The sequence below is a fragment of the Brachionichthys hirsutus genome, chromosome 3 (assembly GCF_040956055.1).
Source record: "Brachionichthys hirsutus isolate HB-005 chromosome 3, CSIRO-AGI_Bhir_v1, whole genome shotgun sequence".
Classification (NCBI taxonomy): Eukaryota; Metazoa; Chordata; class Actinopteri; order Lophiiformes; family Brachionichthyidae; genus Brachionichthys; species Brachionichthys hirsutus.
In genome coordinates, this window is record NC_090899.1 from 11,908,082 (window position 1) to 11,915,115 (window position 7,034).

General features: G+C 42.1%; 1 long non-coding RNA gene across 1 annotated transcript in view; it reads left to right on the plus strand.

Annotated features, from left to right (window-relative positions):
* The window catches only part of LOC137910169 (uncharacterized), a 1,336-nt gene extending 1,080 nt beyond the window's left edge, over positions 1 to 256 (plus strand). The window contains exon 3 of the long non-coding RNA XR_011106038.1: positions 81 to 256. This is a non-coding gene — a long non-coding RNA (uncharacterized lncRNA). The remainder of the gene's footprint in view (positions 1 to 80) is intronic.
* Positions 257 to 7,034: the final 6,778 nt, after the last annotated feature.

Consider the following 7,034-nt stretch of genomic DNA (forward strand, 5'->3'; position numbering starts at 1 on the left):
TATAACACACACACATATGTAATCATTTGTATCTTTCTCTTCTTATCCCTCACTTTGTCAACCCTGAATCACTGCTCCAGCTCAAAACACTACAGCTCTCACTTACCTCACGCGTCCGGCTAATGTCACGGTGGCTGTGGGAGAATCTGCAGTCTTCAGCTGTGGAGTCCCAGTAGCTTCTCCTAACCTCACATTCACCATCTATGGGGGTAACAGCAACTACACCCTCATCTGCCCTTTTGGTCACTTGGAAGATATCCCCCAGGTGAGGTGGTCGCCCCCTGACTGTTATTCTGTTCCCTTTCTCCTTCCTCTGATTCACAGATATGCACTAGTTGTGTGAGTCAATGTCAAAAAAAAACATATTGCCTGCACATGAGATTCAGATCAGTTTTAGTTTGGTGGAAATATATCTATCAAGAGGGGGTGCTAAATCTGCTAATTAAATAAAATAACTAAATTAACAACAGATTTTGCAGCAATTTATTAAAACTCTGGAAGAAAGAACAACGCAGGGCACAAGTGTGTGTAAAGGGACATGGAATTCTATAAGAAACAGAAATCATGGATGCCTTCACTGTTACACACTAAATCTATTGTATAGTATTGTGGACTAACAAATCTGATGCATTAAATTTAGTCATTAAAAATCACAATAAATTTTTTATTACAAAGTTGGAACTTGTGTGATTTACATTTTCATTTTCAGGCAAGTGTAGCGTCAGGAATATGGGGCCAAACGGTCCGACCTTTGCCGACAACGCCACTTTAGGACTTACAACCTAAAGATCTATTTAATTTGTTCCGTTGGTCCCAAACTCGTTTTAGCGGGTTTCCCCACCCACAGGTCCGCTCACAGTGATGACCAGCACGGCATTAGGGATTCAAAACATTTATTAACACTCTAAAAGCAAAACTAACAAAAGAAAAGGAGAGACACGGCAGTGACAGTCTACGGCCAACCTGCCTTTGAGATGGGGAAAACACAAATGAGGACTTGGAACGAGGGAGGGGAAGCACCTATATACGTCCCCCCCCCCAATCAGTGGTAAATGGGCCACAGGTGCTCCCTCCCACACCTGCCTGCCCAATTAACTCCAATCACCCGGTTACATTCCTCCCCCCCTCTGAGTTATCGGTGCCCCACCGATAAATCATAATATAAAAACAAAACGGCTTTCTAAAAAAACAGTCAAAAACCGGGCATCACCCAAAGGTCAGCGTCTGAGCCCCAAATACACCCGCATATGCTGCGGGTTTAAATATACTGAATATAAATATTCCCTTCAAAATAAAAGGTCATTCGTGAGTCATGGCAGAAAGGTGTAAAGTCCAGTTCACAATGATATCAAGTGACTTTCAGCCCTCAGAGAGCGTTTGGTTGAAAAGCAACAATCAGTCATTTGTGGTTTACCTTAAATGTCAGCTGTTAAACATGATAAACAAGAACATTGTTCTCTGTGAATGTGGGAAACAACATGGTGTAAAATTCCCGAAGTTAGTTTGATATTGGTCTATAAATTGATTTCTTCTTCTTCTGACTTTGATTTAAAAATAAATATTTCTTCAAGTTGGTGCATTGTTTACACATAGTTTCCACATCGTGGTAAGTATTGAGCGCGGTTAAGCTGTAACGTTTGTGTGACGAGTCCCAAAAGGACCGGCGTATCGCTGCATTACTCAGGCGGCGCTGCAGCGCCTACTTCGAGGCGCGAACTCGCAGCGCCTGATCTCCATTGGGAGTAACTGACATTCTCCGTTTCTTTACTGACATGCTCCGTTTCTTTACTGACATGCTCCGCTTCTCTTGTCGCCAGGCCCGTGCCCGTGTTCCTTCTCGGAGATCGAACTTATCGATGCCGACATGTCAGCGCAGAAACCCGATCGGCATAGCGGAGATCCTGAGTCCTGGGCGATCCGACAGCCCGCCTCCCGTAGCTGGGATTACAGGCGCACGCCACTGCGCCCAGCGATTAGAGTACAAGATCATAGGCCTTTTAAGTTCGACTAAAATGACGCTGCAGCGCCCTCTATTGGTGAACATAGTAATTGCATCTACTCAGGCGACGTCAGGTCCCTCAAACGGGAATCTATTTGAATTACGTGTAAAATTAAGCGCTTATATAATTGAGAATTATTGATTCATGTTATTGTGTAAATTGTTTGAAAATGTGATTTAAGTAAATCACATGCGACGTGACTGTTTTAATCACATTTTCACAGGCACATTCCATTATTCATACATTTGACTGACTTCAGTATTGTTTAGGCCTTCTTGCTGGAATACAAAGTTAACTAGAAAAAGACAATCAGAGATTGCAGACCATCGCCTCCAAAAGACTGTTGGATCTTGTGAGACAGTAAACAGGGCTTCCGGATCAGAGGGGCCAAACCTGCTCTAGCTTGCTGCTCCGGAACGTACTACAAGACACCTTCTGGACTCTTTTTCCCATCATGCCATTCGTGTAGCCACACTAGAGATGACAATGGGGGGGAACAAGCAGCTTTGAGGAACTCTTTTAGCTCTGCATCAATGAATCCTGTCACACCACAAAAGGAATGTTGAGTGATGTGGATTTGGTGATTTAAGAGTACGATTAAAAATAATTGACCCACTCTGGGTCACTCCACTGACTTCTATTTTTGTGTGTATCTCCTATTGAACTGAAATTCAACATAAAACAAAGAAAACCTGAGTAAACTCTAAATGCACAAAAGTATCATCACTCCATCAAATAAATTATTTGAACCTGTCTCAGTTGCATCCAGTCTAACTGGGAAGTATTAAACTATAATTTAATTTGTTTAGACTCTGAGCTGGATTCTGATTCACTCTCCAGGGAAACAAATGAGATAATGGACATTGAGAAATAATATTTTTTTGTTTCAAAATCCATCGTATCTGCAGCAAAAGGGCACAGAAAACAATAAAAACAACACAGAGGAGGAGCGTTTGATGTTGTAATAGCACATTTATATATATAACACACACACATATGTAATCATTTGTATCTTTCTCTTCTTATCCCTCACTTTGTCAACCCTGAATCACTGCTCCAGCTCAAAACACTACAGCTCTCACTTACCTCACGCGTCCGGCTAATGTCACGGTGGCTGTGGGAGAATCTGCAGTCTTCAGCTGTGGAGTCCCAGTAGCTTCTCCTAACCTCACATTCACCATCTATGGGGGTAACAGCAACTACACCCTCATCTGCCCTTTTGGTCACTTGGAAGATATCCCCCAGGTGAGGTGGTCGCCCCCTGACTGTTATTCTGTTCCCTTTCTTCTTCCTCTGATTCACAGATATGCACTAGTTGTGTGAGTCAATGTCAAAAATATATATATTGTCTGCACGTGAGATTCAGATCAGTTTTAGTTTGGTGGAAATATATCTATCAAGAGGGGGTGCTAAATCTGCTAATTAAATAAAATAACTAAATTAACAACAGATTTTGCAGCAATTTATTAAAACTCTGGAAGAAAGAACAACGCAGGGCACAAGTGTGTATAAAGGGACATGGAATTCTATAAGAAACAGAAATCATGGATGCCTTCACTGTTACACACTAAATATATTGTATAGTATTGTGGACTAACAAATCTGATGCATTAAATTTAGTCATTAAAAATCACAATAAGCTTTTTATGACAAAGTTGGAACTTGTGTGATTTACATTTTCATTTTCAGGCAAGCATTCTTGCTCTTTCTGATCTAGACATATTAAACCAACATGTAGCTGAAACTACTGGCATGCACGTGTTGCGTCACGTGCATGCACGGTCTCACAAGACAAATAATAAACCAGGAACCCATATTTCAAAAGTGCTCCAAAGCACCACCAGAGGTCAGAAACTGAACCGGTTCAATGGCCATTCAATGAAAAGCATGCATGTTGATCCTGTACATGTTGGGTAGGGGTGGCTATTTTCATTTTCACCTCTTGCTCTTTCCTCCTCTCTTGTTGAATCAACCGTCTCTCTCCTCAGGCTCTCTAGGGAAGCTGTGAAACCAAGGACGGCCAGTCGCTGGCTGTTTGGTCCATCAAGGGCACGTCTTTCTCCGACAACGGCACGAGAGTCGTGTGTCGGCAGTTGAACAATCCTGCTGCAACGGCTGCAGTCCTACTTGTTTACGGTAAACACTCGTTATACAGTCATACTAGCTGATCCCTCTATTGGATTTGCAGACAAACTGCAGAACAACCCAAAAACCAGGTGTGCTACCTGTCTACAAGTGTTAATATCACAAGTGGAGGGAAGAGGAATGATGACATCTACCTTTCTGTCCTCCATGTGGTGCTGCCATTAATGAATTTGAGACTATTTTGTTTATTCTATCATGCAAGAAGACAATGCAACCCCCTCTCTGCTGTGTCTCCTCCCAGATAGCGGCATCAACAAAGCCATTCTCGTTGGCTGTGTCATTGGTGGCTTCTTCGGCACCTTATTGGTGGCTGCTTTGATGTACCTGATGGTGCAGAGGTCCGAGACCCTCCAGAACTTCTTCAGTAAGCACACGTTATGCTTTCATTTCACTGAATTAAAGTGACTACAAATTCAGACTTGATGAATGATGTGCGATCTTGGTGATTTCAGGGGGAGGAGAAACTGAAGATGACATGTTCACAATAGTGAAGGACTGAACGCAGAGAGAAGCGTGAAGACTCTTCTGTTGCTTGAAGGTGTTGATAATTCGCCCTCGTTCTAACAGAGGATGGGCTATTTTTAAACCATTTAACAAATTTAAGTGTTGTTAAAACGCAAATGAACTCAAGGCGTGTGCTTCAAACGCCAGACAGGATCCAGTCTTATATTATATTCCTTCTTCTGCCTTTAATAATTGGACTGTGCATACATTACTCACAGCCCCCTGCACAATACAGATAAACAGTACAGCATAATAAGCAGTACAAACGCAGCAGACTATTTAGCTGAGAAACCCAGATTGTGGGTCTCTTTCCTCAGAAACATGTGTGGGAGGTTTCTAATAAGTAAAAATAATTATTGAGGGGAAGTGAAGAATCGTGTAGATGCTGCGGGTTTAAATATACTGAATATAAATATTCCCTTCAAAATAAAAGGTCATTCGTGAGTCATGGCAGAAAGGTGTAATGTCGAGTTCACAATGATATCAAGTGACTTTCAGCCCTCAGAGACCGTTTGGTTGAAAAGCAACAATCAGTAATTTGTGGTTTACCTTAAATGTCAGCTGTTAAACATGATAAACAAGAACATTGCTCTCTGTGAATGTGGGAAACAACATGGTGTAAAATTCCGGAAGTTAGTTTGATATTGGTCTATAAATTGATTTCTTCTTCTTCTGACTTTGATTTAAAAATAAATATTCCTTCAAGTTGTTGTATTGCTTACACATAGTTTCCACATCGTGGTAAGTATTGAGCGCGGTTAAGCTGTAACGTTTGTGTGACGAGTCCCAAAAGGGCTGGCGTATCGCTGCATTACTCGGGCGGCGCTGCAGCGCCTACTTCGAGGCGCGAACCCGCAGCGCCTGATCTCCATTGGGAGTAACTGACATTCTCCGTTTCTTTGCTGACATGCTCCGTTTCCTTTACGTCACGGGGATCGAACTTATCGATGCCGACACGTCAGCGCGGAAACCCGATCGGCATAGCGGAGATCCTGAGTCCTGGGCGATCCGACAGCCCGCCTCCCGTAGCTGGGATTACAGGCGCACGCCACCGCGCCCGGCAATTGGAGTACAAGCTCGTAGGCCTTTTAAGTTCGACTAAAATGACGCTGCATCGCCCTCTATCGGTGAACATAGTAATTGCATCTACTCAGGCGACGTCAGGTCCCTCAAACGCGAATCTATTTGAATTACGTGTAAAATTAAGCGCTTATATAATTGAGAATTATTGATTCATGTTATTGTGTAAATTGTTTGAAAATGTGATTTAAGTAAATCACATGAGACGTGACTGTTTTAATCACATTTTCACAGGCACATTCCATTATTCATACATTTGACTGACTTCAGTACCGTTTAGGCCTTCTTGATAGTTGAGTCACCCCTCAGGGCCACCATACCTTTTTTTCTTTTCTTTTTTTTTACATTATGTCTTTGTCTGAAAATGATCTGAATCTTACCGAGTTCTACGATGCTGTCAGTTTAACTAACACAATGATACTTTACCACTCAAAACAAAAATGATCTGCACAGTTGCTGTCATGTCTACTATGATAGCCGGGGTTTGAATGCTTTTGTCTGGTCTTCATAGCGCAGCAAGCCAGTGACAGACACACACACACACACACACACACACACACTCACAAGGCAATCAGCAGGATAGAAGTCTTTCTCTCTTCTCGTTCTACAGTGTGAAGCAATGTGTTGACACAGCTGCTCAGATCAGAGGCGTCAGCGTTTTCTGTCATTTTCTGTGCTGATTTCGCTCCAGTGGTGGAGCAGCTACACTGAAAGTGAGATTAAGTTTGCTGCACAAAAGTATCATCACTCCATCTATTCTTACATATCATGGATGGGTGAGCAAGAGATGTGAGAGTCCTTCATGTGGTTTATACAGAACGGAGCAGCAGCTTGAAACCAGCTCTTTCCCCTGGAGACGCAACACAACAATGCACGCGGCAAGATTTTCTTCTAAATGTATTGCTTTTCAAAATACAAGTTATTGACAAATTTGCTTTCAATTTATTTAAAAAAAAATAGTTTCTACAAGATCCATGTCCAAGAGAATCCTATCAATTCCTAACTAAGAGATTTCACTTGGTGATCTGGATCTCAGTAAACCAGCCTGTTCTTTGCCCTGAAGGCCTTAACTTTTACTGTTTAGGGACAAACACACTGCATACCACCATAACAGACGTGCATGTGTTGTCATGCGTGATGTGTGTCTCCACTGATAACCTACATTGTTGCTTGTGTGTTCTCAAGATGACCTTTAACTGATATTGTGTCAGTTCATCGTGCATCTGTCATTACGCACAAAGAAACAGAGGTCAGTTTATTACAAATTCATTTAAATAGCAAACTAAAAGGAAAGATGCAAGTGGG